Source organism: Schistocerca nitens, chromosome 2 (assembly GCF_023898315.1).
Source record: "Schistocerca nitens isolate TAMUIC-IGC-003100 chromosome 2, iqSchNite1.1, whole genome shotgun sequence".
Classification (NCBI taxonomy): Eukaryota; Metazoa; Arthropoda; class Insecta; order Orthoptera; family Acrididae; genus Schistocerca; species Schistocerca nitens.
Genome location: NC_064615.1, coordinates 113,199,498 through 113,218,635, shown reverse-complemented (window position 1 = coordinate 113,218,635; position 19,138 = coordinate 113,199,498). Strand labels below are relative to the sequence as shown.

General features: G+C 43.6%; 1 protein-coding gene across 1 annotated transcript in view; it reads left to right on the top strand.

The window, feature by feature from the left end:
• The first annotated feature begins 3,794 nt into the window (after positions 1 to 3,794).
• LOC126234289 (retinaldehyde-binding protein 1) overlaps positions 3,795 to 19,138 on the top strand; it is a 143,658-nt gene continuing 128,314 nt past the window's right edge. Inside the window, exon 1 of the mRNA XM_049942976.1 lies at positions 3,795 to 3,951. The gene's annotated coding sequence lies outside the window, so the exon portion shown is untranslated. The remainder of the gene's footprint in view (positions 3,952 to 19,138) is intronic.

The following is a 19,138-nucleotide window of genomic DNA, read 5'->3' as shown; positions in this document are numbered from 1 at the left end:
TTTGATTTGTCGTAATGGTGAAGCTGCCAACCAAGGTTGTTTCAACATCACAGTGTTTTTTTTTTTTTTTACTAGGAACGGTCCTCTTCGAAGTGGTGTGTGCTTGTTTTACTCCGACCTATGAACCCCTGCCGGTTATCTACAGTTTAATACGGACTTCACAACATGGTGCAACGGGGCATTTTTCACTTTAACAAAACAGAGTCGAAAGAAATGATAATGTCAGATAAAAATCCTGATACTGACCATGGAATAAACGCTAGACCTTCGAATCCGCAGTCTGACATTTATCCACCGAGCCTCCGAGCGATCTAATTTCAAATTAGGGAACAGTTAGGGCACTTTAGAATAAATCAGAAGATAATGGTGAACCCAGCTGAAATCTCAGTTGAAGAATGCAATGAAGGTGAAGAGTTTTTAAGCAATAAAACCCGGTACGTTGTCCTGGAGAGCGATTGTTCATCAGAGACAAGGGTATCGTAAGGAGTGCCCCAGACAAGTGTGATGAGGCCGCTCTTGTTCTGTATGCACACAAACGATCTGGTGGATAGCGAGCGGCAATCTGAGACTCATCGATGATGACACTGTAGTGAACAGGGAAGTGTCACTGTTGAGCGAATGTAGGATACTTGGTGACTAAAAATTTCCATTTGGTGTAACGTACAAAGGTGTAATATAATGCAGATGGATATTATTAGAGTACAATACTGGCGATATGCTGCCTGACAGTCACGTCCATTATATAACTGGGCGTAGCGATGCAAAAAGATATGAAACGGAACGAACACATGTGGTTGGTTGTTGGGAAGGCGAATTGTCGACTTCGGAATATTGGGAGAAAACTATGAAAGTGCAGCTGATCCACAAAGGAGATCGGTATAGAAAGCTGGTGCGACCCATCCCTGGTTACTGCTCGAGTGTTTTCGATGCCCTTCAGTTCGGAATAAAAGAAGACATCGAATCAGCTCAGATGGGTGCCGCTAGATTTCACCTAGCACCTCGAGACCCTCCTGGAAGTATTTTCGAAACTTCACCACACGACTGTACAGAAACTTGAGACATTCGGCCAACGCGGATTCTGTGGAACTGCGATCACAACCACACACAGAAACATAACAGACCGGACCAGACTAATAATACTCTCTCGCAGGGAAACTGACACAAACCCAAAAATGCAGACAACATTACATCGGCGAGCTCCCGTATTTCAGTTAAGCTGAGTGGGTCCGTCAACCACACAGACTGATACAGGGAAAATGACAACACATAGAACACCAACTAAATATAAACAATGTTCAGCACTGAGCGACTGATTTCATAGTTAAAGTAACGTCTTTGAAGGTGACCATCACAGGGTTGAGACCGTTGCAGTTGGCTCAGGAGACATCGTCGGTGCCCAACACTAATGGCAATTTCCTCATTACAAACGATCCTAGTACCCTTCCATCAACTGTCGCTGTTAACAGAATAATTCGATAGCAGCCTTACTATCCTTCTATAATGTCGCAGAGGTTTTCTTCCTACTACTGGCAGTGTCACATTTTCCCATTTCTCTATACCACTACCCTTCAAAAGCTTGCGTCTTCTACCTCCTCGATGAGACCATATTCATGGACACTCATACCGAGACGTATGGTCAACATCGCAGATCCACATCCTGTGGATCCAAGCTGGGAAACTAACCCTTTCTCAGACGTCACAGTAGAACTTTTGTGATGGTCACCACGCCAGCGCGGGCCAGGAAGGTTTCCACTTCTTTCTTTACCCGTATAGGTTTACTCTTATGCCTGTAGATTATGGCAAAATGGAGGTCCATGAGGAACCCACCGGTTCGCCTGCCTACTCAGCATAATGTTCGTTCTCCGTGAGTAATCGACTGCTTTCATAGCTCTTTCAGTAGATCAAGTGTATTGACATTGAATTTTTACCACACTCATCAGTTTACCCTTATACTATTGGTTGTAAATCAGGGTCAAACTCAGACCTGTGAGCAACAACCTACACTACTGGCCATCAAAATTGCTACACCACGAGGATGACGTGCTACAGACGCGAAATTTAACCGACAGGAATAACATGCTGTGATATGCAAATGATTAGCTTCTCAGAGCATTCACACAAGGTTGGCGCCGGTGGCGACACCTACAACGTGCTGACAAGAGGAAAGTTTCCAACCGATTTCTCATACACAAACAGCAGTTGACCGGTGTTGCCTGGTGAAACGTTGTTGTGATGCCTCGTGTAAGGAGGAGAAACGCGTACCATCACCGTTTCCGACTTTGATAAAGGTCGGATTGTAGCCCATCGCGATTGCGGTTTATTGTATCGCGACATTGCTGCTCGCGTTGGTCGAGATCCAATAACTATTAGCAGAATATCGAATCGGAGGGTTCAGGAGGGTAATACGGAACGCCCTGCTGGATCCCAACGGCCTCGTATCACAGGCAGTCGTGATGACAGGCATCTTATCCGCATAGCTGTAACGAATCGTGCAGCCACGTCTCGATCCCTGAGTCAACAGATGGGGACGTTTGCAAGACAACAACCATCTGCACGAACAGTTTGACGACGTTTGCAGCAGCATGGACTATCAGCTCGGAGACCATGGCTGCGGTTACCCTTGACGCTGCATCACAGACAGGAGCGCCTGCGATGTGTACTGAACGACGAACCTGGGTGTACGAATGGCAAAAAGTCATTTTTTTCGGATGAATCCAGGTTCTGTTTACAGCATCATGATGGTCGCATCCGTGTTTGGCGACATCACGGTGAACGCACATTGGAAGCATGTATTCGTCATCGCCATACTGGTGTATCACCCGGCGTGATGGTACAGGGTGCGATTGGTTACACGTCTCGGTCACCTCTTGTTCGCATTGACGGCACTTTGAACAGTGGACGTTACATTTCAGATGTTTTACGACCCGTGGGGCTACCCTTCATTCGATCCCTGCGGAACCCTACATTTCAGCAGGATAATGCACGACCGCATGTTGCAGGTCCTGTACGGGCCTTTTTGGATACAGAAAATGTTCGATTGCCGCCCTGGCCAACACATTCTCCAATTGAAAACGTCTGGTCAATGGTGGCTGAGCAACTGTCTCGTCACAATACGCCAGTCACTACTCTTGATGAACTGTGGTATCGTGTTGAAGCTGCATGGGCAGTTGTACCTTACACGCCATCCAAGCTCTGTTTGACTCAATGCCCAGGCGTATCAAGGCCGTTTTTACGGCCAGAGGTGGTTGTTCTGGGTACTGATTGCTGAGGTCCTATGCACCCAAATTGCGTGAAAATGTAATCACATGTCAGTTCTAGTATAATATATTTGTCCAATGAATACCCGTTTATCATCTGCACTTCTTCTTGGTGTAGCAGGTTTAATGGCCAGTAGTGTATTTCGTCCACCTGATCAGCGTACTGAGCTTTTTCCGTGTGTCATCTCGATTGAGCAAGTGAATTTTCATCGAAATATGGAACGTTTGGAAATACATTAAAATATTCTTTGTAGTGTTTCTGTTTCATAGTTGTGAATCTACTGTTATGGTGTTTGTGGTAAATCAGGACCAAGAACAGACCCTTGAGGGACACCCTATATTGCGCGCCTGGTCAGTATTCTGAGCATTCTCCGCGAGCGATGGATGAGGTTCAGCTCTGCAGACGCACTTCCTTTGTCGGCGGGCACACCGTTCAGCGATGCCAACGTCCGCAGGCGGGGGCGCCTCGGTCTCCAGGGCGACAGCGTGCGGCGGGCGTGCACACGTCCCGCGCCTCGCTGCGACCAGTGGCCAGCCGGCTGCTGGCTATCAAGACGCGCGTCCAAAGGGCGCCTCTCCGTATCTGGGCTCGTGGTTCAAAGTGTGCGCCGCGCGCTCCTCTTACAAGACGGGCGGCGCTCAGCGGACGCAACAGTCACACACCCGCCGTCGGACTCCCATCTCCTGCCAACAGGTAAGCCGGCTGCATGCTTCCGTCCCTAGGCGACGCATACATTCCTGCTGCCGACAAACACATCATTCGTTTGATACTTAGCGCTAAAATAACGGTCCCTCTCCCACGTTGGTTGTAAATCGGGCCCAAACACAGATCCCTGAGGAAATCCCATTTCGCTCAGCTGGGCGTCACCTGCGAGAAGTATTTTATTTTTTACAATCGCTACTTAAGAACTGCACTTGCACATGTTAATCTGCTTACATTTGTACACGCTTTCTGTAGTGTTTACTGCAAAGATGTATATCCGTTTGTCGGTGACTGTCCGTCGCGTTTCTCAAGTTATGAGTCCACTTCTTGTGGCAGCATCTATAAGATCCTCCTCGACCCGTTAGGGTGCGACATGGGGAGATCGTAAGCCTAGCATTTTCGTAGTACCGTTAGGAACGTGAGGGTTTTATTATTTATTTTGACGAAATACTGACAGTGAAGGGTACAGCGATGTAGTGTTCGAATTCGCAGAATTTATGTCAGTCATTGGCCACAAGGATACGCCGTCGTCGTATTGGCCACGTGCAGTTGCTTGGGTTTCGGATTTACCATTATATATATATATATATATATATATATATATATATATATATATATATATATTGACGCTTTCATTCTTGGCTAATAAGTGTATGTTTTTATACAATTTTATTAACACAGATAGAGCTGCAGAAGATCTTATTTGATCGAGCCTAGTAATAAAATAAAAACAAATCCGCGTCCATAATGGGTGATACAAATAAAATTATTTATGTGGCTCCTGTCAAATCAAGTATCTTTCACAAGTTGTCTTACCAGCAGATTTGGGCGTACATGTTTTATAAAATCAACTATAAAGTGCTGATCAGTCTAAAACAAAACCGTAAAGTGAGCAGTAATTAATACTGCGAAAAGAAATCAACGCTTGCTTGCATTCTTCATTTCTCAGCAGATACGCATGTAAAACGGTCAGTAACATTTACGAAACGTGACTGTCAGTTTTGTACAGCTTCGATGCAGAAGGACTGAGTAGATCTCGTAATCACTGATATTTTTCAGAGCAGGAAATGGGAGACAAGGTGACTTTGAACTACTATGAGTCTTTGTAGTAAATGCAATTGTAGACTTCAAAAGAGGATGGCAATTTCGACTTATCCTGTATTTATTTTATCGGTTCACGATTAGCTTCTACCTTTTAGGCTAGTTTCAGGTGGTTGTCTACATTAGAAAAATGTGCCTGATGCATTAAAATCACAGCGCCTTTCAATTTAGATGTTCTATTCCTTTTGGTTCACATTTATGCTGTCTAGTTGCTTTCTGACAACTCAATAAGGCATAAAATCACTTGAAAATAGCCTAAAAGGCATACAATGGTCGTGAACCAATAAAATAAATACAGCACACTTGGAAAATATCACTTTATCTTAATAAATTTCTTGATGTGATACCCACTACTCCCACTATGAAGAAAATCCTTTGTCTTTGGCGTCAAACGGAAAGATCTTTGCGTCTAAAGTGAGAACCATTATGATGACAGCAACAGATCGTATATGTAGATGTTCAAATCAGCATCCAACATCGAATTTCATTATCTTGAGCAATGTTCCCATAGATCAAGAGCAAAGGAGATACATGTCAGAATCAATCGTGCCTAGTTTGTTCTCTGAATACGTGCCGAGTTGTAGCATTCACAGCTGTGAAGACGTTCGCTTTCTGTCAAGATAAGCATTTCGATAAGCGGAACTCTGCAAGTGCTTGTCGCAGCTTGCTGATACGGTGCTTTGTGAGAAGGGATACCTGTTCATTGTCAGCGATCCGCAAAGCGACTGGCTAAGACGACAGGCTCCGGTTTAGCGTGTACATCTCGCTGAACGTGCAGTGAAGCACATTCAAAGCCCTCTCTGCTTTAATAAATTAACACTGAACAGCTGAAGATTTGTTTGACAGAAGTTTGTTTCAGGTTTTTGGAAATGCCACCGTACAGTAGAATAAACGTGATATCATTTGCGTTTATTTGATGTTTACAATTTGCTCCCTTTCATTACAGTTTATAATTAGCTACTGTAACTCTTGAAAGGGTACACTGATGTTGTGTGACAGATAATACGAAGGTCTTTGGATGTTACTATAGCAAATACAAGGAGACTCATTGTATATGTTAGAACCACATTTATGTTCTTAAATTTGCACAGCTTTGGTAACACTCGTATGTTTCAAATACCTGTTGTACCCTGCCACAATTTCAGTTACGTATATAATGCAGTTTCGAGACTACGATAAGAAAGTGTGAAAGCCGTTACTGTATACAATACAGTTTGAAAATTATTTAAACCACCAAACTCTGGGATATTGTACGGAACATCAAAACAAGTATTTTTCTCTAATGTCATATTTTCCTGTGAGGAATTTTTAAACCTGTAGAATGAGTTTTCTCTCGATAAAAAATAATCAAACCAACAAACTCTGGGATGTTGAGTGGGACACTGAAAACACTTTTTCTAGCCTGATTTTCTGCGAGGCCCGATTTCAAAAGGACACCAAATATTACTTACAGTACACAAAAGTAACACAAACAATTTTTAATTCTTTACTAGCAAGAGACTACAATATTGACACAACACAGTTACTTCAATTGCTGCCTCCATTGCCTTGTATATGAAAGTTAGACCGGCGGGAGATGTTCTTTCTAACACGGTCAAAGACTGCAGCAGTGTCCTGCTGCTGCTAATATTCAGGCAGCTAGATCCTCTTAAGATTCAACAGTGGTTTTTTATACTAGATTGTGCATCTCATCTAACGCCAAAAATGTCTAGGGTAGGCCATGGTACATGACCATCCCTGCCAATCCACTTTTCTGGTAACTGTCTGTTCAAGAATCGACTCACGGGACGACATGGTAGGACCACATGTTCTGTCTTGTAGTGAGCGGCACGTCATTCAGCAATTCTAGCAATACTCTGGCGACGAAACTGTAATAATGACTGCTATTTAATGGCCTACGCAGGAGATATGGCCCAGTTAAACTGTCACCAACAAGAGGTGCCCACACATTCACGTGGAACCGCACCTGATGAGCGTGAGTAAATGTTGCAGGTGGATTACACTCACTCCAGACACGTAAACCGTGGATACAGAAGAGCTCATAGGCACGTAGTAAGCACCAACCAAATCAGTGTCCTCATGTCAGATGTAACGCTCCATTAGTAAACAAGTACTGTGCTGGGTCAAGACATACAACTAAATGAGAATGTGAAACGCGCCCTCTATTGGCGGAACAGGAACCGTTAGAACAGCAAATAAGTCATTACAACTGAAGAACGAATAAACCTTGCACGTGATTTAATAATGCTCACAGAAAATTACGACATTAGAGAAAAAGATTTGTTTTGATGCCCCGTGCAACCTCCCAGAGCTTCTCGGTTTAAATAATTTTCTCTCAGTATACATGGTGCAAATGATAACTGTATAAAACGTATCACAGAGGATTAGGGGGAGCAAAGATCAACAGTTTGATATCAGACACTGGTGGTCTGTCAAGCCGGGAAACTTCCTGGCAGATTAAAACTGTGTGCCCGACCGAGACTCGAACTCGGGACCTTTGCCTTTCGCGGGCAAGTGCTCTACCAACTGAGCTACCGAAGCACGACTGACGCCCGGTACCCACAGCTTTACTTCTGCCAGTATCTCGTCTCCTACCTTCCAAACTTTACAGAAGCTCTCCTGCGGACCTTGCAGAACTGGCACTCTGTAAAGTTTGGAAGGTAGAGTGAAAATCTCATTCTGGAAGCCGGGAAACATCCTCAAGTTGGCTTACAAAAGCCATGTGAGCTAAGCACATGCGCCCCGCATGACATTTATATTCCCTCGCCCATTTACGTCACTGGCTCCGTCGTTCACATACAAATTTTAAATCTGGCGTTTACCTAAACGTTACCTCACAATTTTGTGCATTTCGACAGCATAAAATTAACAACTGAATCATTTTGTTTCTCTGGCCTTCTTACTATGCGACGACTGTCCTTCCAAAGGTTAAGTTTAGATAGACCTGGGAACGTAATTATTTTTGCATAACATGGCCAAAAGTCTTATTCTTTCTTTAGCTTCACAGGAAAGGTTAATTTACAAACTTAACGAACACCTGTGTATACGTGTAGCTTTGGCGGGTTCTGTCTGCCAGTTCAAGGTTTTTTCCCGGCTTGATAGACAGCAAGTGTTTTATATCAGATTGTTCGTTTCGACTTCCTCTAGACCACCGTGTTGTGTTCTGAACAGTTGACACCCTGTATGTAAATGGTCTAGTGGCAAACGTCGCAAGTTCCCCGAGGCTGTTTGCAGACGATGCGGTTGTCCGTAAAAAAGGTAGCAACGCCAGAAGGCTGCAGCCAACTGGAGCAAGACCTGCAAAAGATTCATGCTTGGTGCAGGAACTGCCAGTTAAACCTTAACGTAAATGGGCGAAGTAGTGCACTACGGCACTATTACAAATCACTGGGAACATGAAGTATCGTAAAATAACTAGGCGTTATCAACCGGAGGATGGAATCATCACATAAAACAAATAGTGGAAAGAGCAGACAGCAGATTGAGATTCATAGGATGGATCTTATGGAAGTTTAGTCGTTAATGTTCACACTAATCATGTGTACATATAGTGTAAACTGAGTCGTTCCACATCATTTCGATAAAGCAATCGCTCAAATTATCGACGCAATATGTAACTAATTGTAGAAGTTTCTCACAAAGGCACTTGTTCGATCGATTCTTGAGTATTACACATCAGTCTGGGATCCATATCAGGTTGAATTAATAGTAAAGATAGACAATATCCAAAGGAGAGTGGCTCATTTCATCAAAGGATCGGCTGGTGTGATAGCATTACGGAGACGCTCAACCAATTCCAGGAGCAGACGCTATAAGAGAGGCGTTGTGCACCACGTAGAAGTTTATCGCTGAAATTTCGTGAGCCTACGTTCCGGGAAGAGTCGGGCAACACATTGCTTCCTTCCACATACGAGGTGTGGCTAGAAAAAAAACCGGACTAGTACTGGTGAAACAATAAAACGAATGCAATAAGGCTGAAAGTCGCGTGGCCTGTCACGTGACTCTCGCTCCGCCTACTGCTCGAGTTTCATCTGCCTCCTGCACTCAGTCTGCCCGTGGCGTCTGTTTTAAGTAGTTGACGTTTTGTATGTGCGTCGGAAAATGTTGAGTGTACAGAAAGAACAGTGTGTTAACATCAAATTTTGTTTCAAACTAGGAAAATCTGCAAGTGAAACGTTTGTAATGTTACAAGTGTACGGCGATGATTGTTTATCGCGAACACAAGTGTTTGAGTGGTTTAAACGATTTAAAGATGGCCGCGAAGACACCAGTGATGACACTCGCACTGGCAGACCATTGTCAGCAAAAACTGATGCAAACATTGAAAAAATCGGTAAACTTGTTCGACAAGATTGCCATTTAACAATCAGAGCAGTGTCCGAGTTAACAGGAGTTGACAAGGAAAGTGTTAGGCAGATTCTTCATGCAAGTTTCAACATGAACAAAGTGTGTTCAAAAATGGTTCCAAAGTGTCTCACAATTGAACAGAAGGAACGCCGAAGAATGATTTGTTCTGACATCCTGGAAAACATTGAAAGTGATCCCACCTTCTTACAAAATGTTATTACTTGCGATGAATCGTGGGTTTTTACTTACGATCCCGAAACTAAACGCCAATCGATGCATTGGAAAACTCCTGGTTCTCCACGACAAAAAAAAGCACGAATGTCAAAATCGAAATTCAAGGCAATGATGATTGTTTTTTTTTTTTGACATCAAAGGGATTGTGCACGTTGATTGGGTACCAGAGGGACAAACAGTGAATCAGCATTACTACATTAGCGTCCTGGCTACCCTACGTGAGCGAGTACGGAGAAAACGGAACGATTTGTGGAGAAAAAAGTCATGGATCCTTCACCAAGACAATGCCCCAGCTCACAGTGCGTTGTCAGTGAAGACGTTTTTGGCAAAACACAACATTCCCATCTTAGATCATCCACCCTACTCGCCTGATTTGGCCCCCTGTGACTTTTTTCTTTTCCCTAAAGTCAAGTCAGCTTTGAAAGGAACTAGATTTGAGACTGTTGAAGCAGTAAAAGAAAAAGCGACGGAAGTAATGTATGGACTTACCGAAAATGATCTGCAGCATTGCTATGAACAGTGGAAAATTCGTATGGAGCGGTGTAGAGACCGAGGAGGAGAGTACATTGAAGGAGATAACATGAAATTGTAAATAATTGTAAATAAATGTTTTTTCCAGCATCAGTCCGGTTTTTTTCTAGCCGCACCTCGTACATCTCGCGAAATGACCACACCGAGGAATTAGAGTTAATACGGCGGTTTACCGACAGTAATTCTTCCCAAGCGCCATTCACGTATGGAACATGGATGGGATATACATGTAGCGGTACCAGAGGTACCTTCCTCTACACACAGTAAGGTGGCTTGCGGCGCAAACTGTACACACAGTACGCGAAGGAACTTGCCCCCCTTCTTGCAGCGGTGTACCGTAGGTCTCTAGAAGAGCGTAGCGTTCCAAAAGATTGGAAAAGGGCACAGGTCATCCCCGTTTTCAAGAAGGGACTTCGAACAGACGTGCAGAACTATAGACCTATATCTCTAACGTCGATCAGTTGTAAAATTTTGGAACACGTATTATGTTCGAGTATAATGACTTTTCTGGAGACTAGAAATCTACTCTGTAGGAATCAGCATGGGTTTAGAAAAAGACGATCTTGTGAAACCGAGCTCGCGCTATTCGTCCACGAGACTCAGGGCCATAGGCACGGGTTCCCAGGTAGATGCCGTGTTTCTTGACTTCCGCAAGGCGTTTGATACAGTTCCCCACAGTCGTTTAATGAACAAAATAAAAGCATATGGATTATCAGACCAATTGTGTGATTGGATTGAAGAGTTACTAGATAACAGAACGCTGCATGTCATACTAAACTTTTTAAATTTTGTCTCAGCACCTTACCATTCCTAGATCCAAGCTCCCTACCACTCCGCCTATCCCTCCTTTAAGTCAAATTGTCTCATAAAGAAGTTTTCGTCTAAAATCGATGCAGTAGTATTCAATAGTTACTTGACCTACCTGTTTAAACGTCAGCATTCTTGTGTCACAAGTTCCAAAAGTTTCTATTGCATTCTTATCCGTACTCTTCCTCGGAAGTTCACTGAGGTTTTTTGCAGATGATGCTGTGGTGTATCGAGAGGTTATAACAATGGAAAATTGTACTGAAATGCAGGAGGATCTGCATCGAATTGACGCATGGTGCAGGGATTGGAAATTGAATCTCAATGTAGACAAGTGTAACGTGTTGCGAATACATAGAAAGAAAGATCCTTTATTATTTAGCTACAACATAGCAGGTCAGCAACTGGAACCAGTTAGTTCCATAAATTATCTGGGAGTAGGCATTAGGAGTGATTTAAAATGGAATGACCATACAAAATTAATCGCCGGTAAAGCAGATGCCAGACTGAGATTCATTGGAAGAATCCTAAGGAAACGCAGTCCGAAAACAAAGGAAGTAGGGTACAGTACACTTGTTCGCCCACTGCTTGAATACTGCTCACCAGTGTGGGATCCGTACCGGATAGGGTTGATAGAAGAGATAGAGAAGATCCAACGGAGAGCAGCGCGCTTCGTTACAGGATCATTTAGCAATCGCGAAAGCGTTACGGAGATGATAGATAAACTCCAGTGGAAGACTCTACAAGAGAGACGCTCAGTAGCTCGGTACGGGCTTTTGTTGAAGTTTCTAGAACATACCTTCACCGAGGAGTCAAGTAGTATATTGTTCCCTCCTACGTATATCTCGCGAAGAGACCACGAGGATAAAATCAGAGAGATTAGAGCCCACACAGAGGCATGTCGACAATCTTTTTTTCCACGAACAATACGAGACTGGAACGGAAGGGAGAACTGATAGAGGTGCTCAAGGTACCTTCCGCCACACACCGTCAGGTGGCTTGCGGAGTATGGATGTAGATGTAGATGCGTAGATGTAGATACTGATGTGAAGGTACATTTATTTCGATATGTGCAGCAAATTTTTTCGTGACCTCTTTTCGTGTGTTATTTTCCGCATGATTATTGGCATCGCTTATCGTGACAGTCTCTAGAGACACCCACTTTTAAAAAAGATTTTACCCCAACTTAAACCTCCCCCCCCCCCCCCCCCAGTTTTTCTGTTTGTGAGGTCAATAAAACGTACATGAACGTCCCTCTACGCCACGTTTTGGGTCATGCACTTTCTTGCCGAAAACTTGTTTTTATAGCCATTATTAGCCTTTTTGCTTAAAAAATATCAAATTTACTTACAGTAGTTTCTCCTTTATGCATCGCCTGAGTTTCATATTTTGCTCTTTTCTTGCCATGACCTGTCACATTTAGCAGTAATGATGTCTTTCTCTAGAACCTTAAATCACAGTACCATTTCAATTATATGACTACAAAACTGATATTTTTCTGAGCGTTTTTCGATTTTATTTTTCAAGGCGACAACTCAGTTTTATCAGTGAATGGTTGATTTAGTTCTGTATCAGTTCCGTAGAACATAATGAATTAGTTCACTCTATAGAAGAGGGAAGAGAGGTTGGTAGTTACTAACCGATAATATAGGGGTCGTTATTGAAAGAATTTGAGCTCAGCTTGACACGAATGGTGGGCAACTGGCTGTAGACCAGTTGCTGGGACGAGCAAGGTATTTGCCTGGAATGATGAAGACGAAACGCTTTTCGAATACTAGGGCATTGCACAAGATATATGAGACAGCGAAATACTCTGGCTTCAAAAAGACTATCATAACTGCAATTCCAAAGAAGGCAGGTGCTGACACGTATGAATATTACCGAATTCTCAGTTTATGAAGTTATGCCTGCGAAATAATGACACGAATTTTTTGCAACGGAAAAACTTGTAGATGCGGATCTCAGGGAAAATCAGAATGGGTTCCGAAGGAATGTAGGAGCACACAAGGGAATACTAACTCTACGACTTACCTTAAAATATAAGTTAGAGACAAAAAACAACGTTTATAGCAAATGTATATTTAAAGAAAGATTCTGACAATGTTCGCTGGAACACACACTGAAGTTGTGAAGGTAGTAAGGACAAGATATAGGTTATTTACGCTTTTTACAGAAAACAGCCTGGAGTTGAAGGGCATGGATAATGATGGTTGAGTAGGAAATGAACAGGGTATCACCCGGTATCCAGTGTTACCAGTCTGAATATTGTGGAAGCACGAAAGCAAACCAAAGAAAAAATTGGAAAGGGAATTTTATTAAAAGGAGGAGTCGGCTGACAGGACACATTTTGAGGCGTGAAAGAGTGGTCAGTCTGCAATTTGGTAATGTAGAGAAGAGAGTGTGTGTGGGCGAGGCAACAAGAATCGTAGAGGGAAACCAAGGGATGACGTGGATTACAAAACAAGGTCAATAGGATGTACGATGCAGTAGTTAATCGGAGATGAAGAGGCTTGCACGGGATAGAGTAGCGTGGAGAGCTGCGTCATAACCACAACAGAGAGATAAATGTTGATCAAACCTTAGTCGAGATATTTGTCTTGAATCGGACAAACTATAGAAAAATACTGCCTAACACCTCCTACGGCATAACGTAAAAACGCTATATTTCATTGAGTCACTGATGGAGGGTACTACACGCTACGCTTCAAATCGCTGTGCTGATAAAAGACATGACACTGAACTATTAACGACTGTGTTTTCACTTACTGAATGGTCAATCTTTTGTTTAGAGAATAGTTTTGTAGACATACTTAGAATGCATCTAGAATCGCAGTTCTATAAATCAGCTGAATTTCAGTGAGGATGTATTGCAGTTGTATGTACATGTTTATCAGGATTTCCTTGACATCCTTTACTCGCCTCGGATATCGTCTACATGCAAAACAGTATTGAAGTTACAGCACACTGTAACCGGAGAATGAAAGTTCATACACGCGCTACTATTGATTCTGTATGTTGAGTTTTTATTTTCCATTAATGTGTTTTATTAATACTCCTGGCATGTATACATAAAGAAGTAGTACAAATTTGTTTTTTACGTTACTTTACTTCCCTTTTGAGTTGCTGTAACACATGAGCTTTTGAATGTTTCAGGCACTGTGTCTCCTGACATAAAACGTACATTCCAGAAAACCGATAATACTCCAGCAAACCGATAATCGTGTTAAAACTTCTCGTTCACACAGACTACGCGAAAATGTGCATTGTTGGGACATAAAGTTTCCGGGGTAACGAAATGCAGTGACCTACTAAATCCGCGTTTCTAGTACAGCACAGCACGCCATGGGTACTTGCAGCCAAGAAGTAAGTTTCACGAAATGTTATAGAGCTACAATCCATATCGTTACGTCCAAGAATTTCACGAAGTAATCACTTATTCGTGTAAATTTTTAATACACTCCTGGAAATGGAAAAAAGAACACATTGACACCGGTGTGTCAGACCAACCATACTTGCTCCGGACACTGCGAGAGGGCTGTACAAGCAATGATCACACGCACGGCACAGCGGACACACCAGGAACCGCGGTGTTGGCTGTTGAATGGTGCTAGCTGCGCAGCATTTGTGCACCGCCGCCGTCAGTGTCAGCCAGTTTGCCGTGGCGTACGGAGCTCCATCGCAGTCTTTAACACTGGTAGCATGCCGCGACAGCGTGGACGTGAACCGTATGTGCAGTTGACGGACTTTGAGCGAGGGCGTATAGTGGGCATGCGGGAGGCCGGGTGGACGTACCGCCGAATTGCTCAACACGTGGGGCGTGAGGTCTCCACAGTACATCGATGTTGTCGCCAGTGGTCGGCGGAAGGTGCACGTGCCCGTCGACCTGGAACCAGACCGCAGCGATGCACGGATGCACGCCAAGACCGTAGGATCCTACGCAGTGCCGTAGGGGACCGCACTGCCACTTCCCAGCAAATTAGGGACACTGTTGCTCCTGGGGTATCGGCGACGACCATTCGCAACCGTCTCCATGAAGCTGGGCTACGGTCCCGCACACCGTTAGGCCGTCTTCCGCTCACGCCCCAACATCGTGCAGCCCGCCTCCAGTGGTGTCGCGACAGGCGTGAATGGAGGGACGAATGGAGACGTGTCGTCTTCAGCGATGAGAGTCGCTTCTGCCTTGGTGCCAATGATGGTCGTATGAGTGTTTGGCGCCGTGCAGGTGAGCGCCACAATCAGGACTGCATACGACCGAGGCACACAGGGCCAACACCCAGCATCATGGTGTGGGGAGCGATCTCCTACACTGGCCGTACACCACTGGTGATCGTCGAGGGGACACTGAATAGTGCACGGTACATCCAAACCGTCATCGAACCCATCGTTCTACCATTCCTAGACCGGCAAGGGAACTTGCTGTTCCAACAGGACAATGCACGTCCGCATGTATCCCGTGCCACCCAACGTGCTCTAGAAGGTGTAAGTCAACTACCCTGGCCAGCAAGATCTCCGGATCTGTCCCCCATTGAGCATGTTTGGGACTGGATGAAGCGTCGTCTCACGCGGTCTGCACGTCCAGCACGAACGCTGGTCCAACTGAGGCGCCAGGTGGAAATGGCATGGCAAGCCGTTCCACAGGACTACATCCAGCATCTCTACGATCGTCTCCATGGGAGAATAGCAGCCTGCATTGCTGCGAAAGGTGGATATACACTGTACTAGTGCTGACATTGTGCATGCTCTGTTGCCTGTGTCTATGTGCCTGTGGTTCTGTCAGTGTGATCATGTGATGTATCTGACCCCAGGAATGTGTCAATAAAGTGTCCCCTTCCTGGGACAATGAATTCATGGTGTTCTTATTTCAATTTCCAGGAGTGTATATTATCTGTCGAACTAGATCTGATGTCTTTCGCTGTTTAAGCGAAGAGAGTTTTGTCTCGTGGAATCGACACGATGTTTCCATAGGAACTTAATTTAACTCCAGCATATACCGAATGACTTGAAAGTAACAGAAAGATACAAATTTGAAAAATCTATTGGTTATTGTGAAGTTCCTTTGTCATAGGAACATTCACAGACAGTCAGAAGGTTTTACTGTGATAGTTGTGATCACATGTTATGTGTGACGGCCATCACTGACGACAACACACTTCAGACGACGGTAGACACACTGTATAGCATTGTATTGGTCCTTGTACGTGTTGAACTTAGCAAAGCTGCGTATTGAGGATAATTTTAAGTGAATGTCACAGAGATTTGTATTAAATATTAGTCTCCCTGCATTGTCCACGTGCGTAATTTCCCTTTTGTTTAGCGCACTCATGGTCGATGCCAGACACAACTTCAATGAATGTTTTACGTCTCCAGCATTTTTGCCCGTGGTTACAAAGAGCCTGTTCTATCTACAATCTTTTGTCCACTAACTTTCAATGACGAATAATACACAGATTACATTGTATATGGCTCTTGCTTGTTTTGTGTCTAAGTCCTTTTTCTGTCATAATTTGTTTCGATTTCATTTTACACTAAATTTCATTACAAGTTTTCTTGCAGCAGGAAAAAGTACAGGGTGATTCAAAAAGAATACCACAACTTTAGGAATTTAAAACTCTGCAACGACAAAAGGCTGAGCTAAGCACTATCTGTCGGCGAATTAAAGGAGCTATAAAGTTTCATTTAGTTGTACATTTGTTCGCTTGAGGCGCTGTTGACTAGGCGTCAGCGTCAGTTGATGCTAAGATGGCGACCGCTCAACAGAAAGCTTTTTATGTTATTGAGTACGGCAGAAGTGAATCGACGACAGTTGTTCAGCGTGCATTTCGAACGAAGTATGGTGTTAAACCTCCTGATAGGTGGTGTATTAAACGTTGGTATAAACAGTTTACAGAGAATGGGTGTTTGTGCAAAGGGAAAAGTTCTGGACGGCCGAGAACGAGTGATGAAAATGTAGCACGCGTCCAGCAAGCATTTGTTCGCAGCCCAGGAAAATCGACTCGCAGAGCTAGCAGAGAGCTGCAAATTCCACAATCAACTGTATGGAGAGTCCTACGAAAAAGGTTAGTTATGAAACCTGAACGTCAACTACCCGAGGCGATGGATCGGCCGCCAGGCAGCCCGTGACAGAGCACTTCATCACTGGCCTCCAAGAAGCCCTGATCTTACCCCCTACGATTTTTTCTTATGGGGGTATGTTAAGGATATGGTGTTTCGACCACCTCTCCCAGCCACCATTGATGATTTGAAACGAGAAATAACAGCAGCTATCCAAACTGTCACGCCTGATATGCTACAGAGAGTGTGGAACGAGTTGGAGTATCGGGTTGATATTGCTCGTGTGTCTGGAGGGGGCCATATTGAACATCTCTGAACTTGTTTTTGAGTGAAAAAAACCTTTTTAAATACTCTTTGTAATGATGTATAACAGAAGGTTATATTATGTTTCTTTCATTAATTACACATTTTTAAAGTTGTGGTATTCTTTTTGAATCACCCTGTATTTTCTCTGTTAGTTAGTTTGAAATGAAGCGGCAACTGCAAGTTAGGCCACTAGAAGAATCTGGAGAGAAAACACGAAAAAACATCCGTACCACAATAATTCTCCGTCTGTGAAAGAGTCGATAGCCATGAAAGCATCTAGATATTGCTTTTATTGCTTTTTTCGCTTGGCATGCTGTCTCAGAAAGCAGCCTAAAAGCATCTTTTGAGACTATCATTTTTTTACTTTATTTGGATTGTTTGTTAAATATAAGCGACATTGGTCCAAAACGGATGGCAAAGAAATGTAACTGTGTGACGAGCAGCAGCGCAACGTTGGAACTTCTAGCAGAAACAAGTCACCGCTCTGTTAATGCTGAGGGACTAGTTTCAGCTATGCGAGCTTTGCATTGATTGTATCACGCTGCGAGAGGAACTCAATGGTTCTAGACTACAGATCTCGTAACACAAGTAGATTCTTACTCCTTGTTCCAAGGAGATCTGAAATTAACGTCCACGGTGACCAGCTGGCTGGATACAGCGGCAGTCCGTATCACTTATCTCTTATCGTATCGTATTTGATGGTGAGAAAGAATGCCATTCTACAATACACTTCTCGAAGCTGCATATCAGATCTAAGTGGCCGACAGATGTTATCCGATAAGTTCAAGGACGCGGCAGATATAATTTCTGACGCAGCGCCTCAACAACTGTTATCTCCCTCTGAACAAATAAACTTCACCGTGGGATTTTGCAGACGTGACCCGAGGAGGAATTTCACGGTTCTGTTAACAATGTTCCACAGCAACGTCATTAAATAGCGCTTTTTGCTCTCACGCTCGATCAAAGTATCTACTTGGAATCCCACCAACGAAAAAAATTATTTGAATTTCGATGGTAAGGTAAAGTGAATTAGTGGCGTAATGTCCCTAACCAGCTGGGTAAATTCCAGCGGTATGAGTTCAATCCCCATCTTCGACAGTGTGTTAGTGGGTCAATAAGGCACTTTTGACGATATCAGTCCATCGGAAGCAGAACTAATTATATGGATTTCATCCTCTAGCGTCTTCTATTTATGTGATTAGTGTCAGATACTTAGCTGTATACTCTTCCCACAGTCACAGTCATCGACCGCGAACAGTTATACTTCGCAGGAAATGGAGTCCGTGTAAACGATTTGAGAAAACTTTTCCAACAAATTGGCTGAATTTCCCATCAGTGTCTCCCAGCCAACAACCCCCCACAGCCTCATCAACTGAGCAGCGTGAGGCAGTTTTTAACACAACAGCTCCAGTCCGCATTCGTAAGGAACAATATTTAGACTACTCTAGTACCATTGTGATCTTGGTATTTCCCTAAATCACTTCAGATGAATTCCGGGATGGTTCCTTAAAAGCTCACAGGAGCTTGCCCTTTCTGTTCTCCTTCAAGTGAGCTAACGCTATGTCTCAGTGTTGATCAGACGATTAACTGATTTCTTTCTTATGTCTCATCCGGTAGCCTCTAAAAATAAAGAAAAAAGTATCATGCTATTGTAAATGTCTTTCAAAAATTTTAGATTAGCACTGGTCAGTACTTTGTATAAAAGTACGTCAAGGACTCCTTTTCTTCTTCTTTCGCTACTGCCTTTATCTCGCATTGTTCGCAGGATCGGCAGGGTTAAGTACGGAATTGGCATGGTTAATGT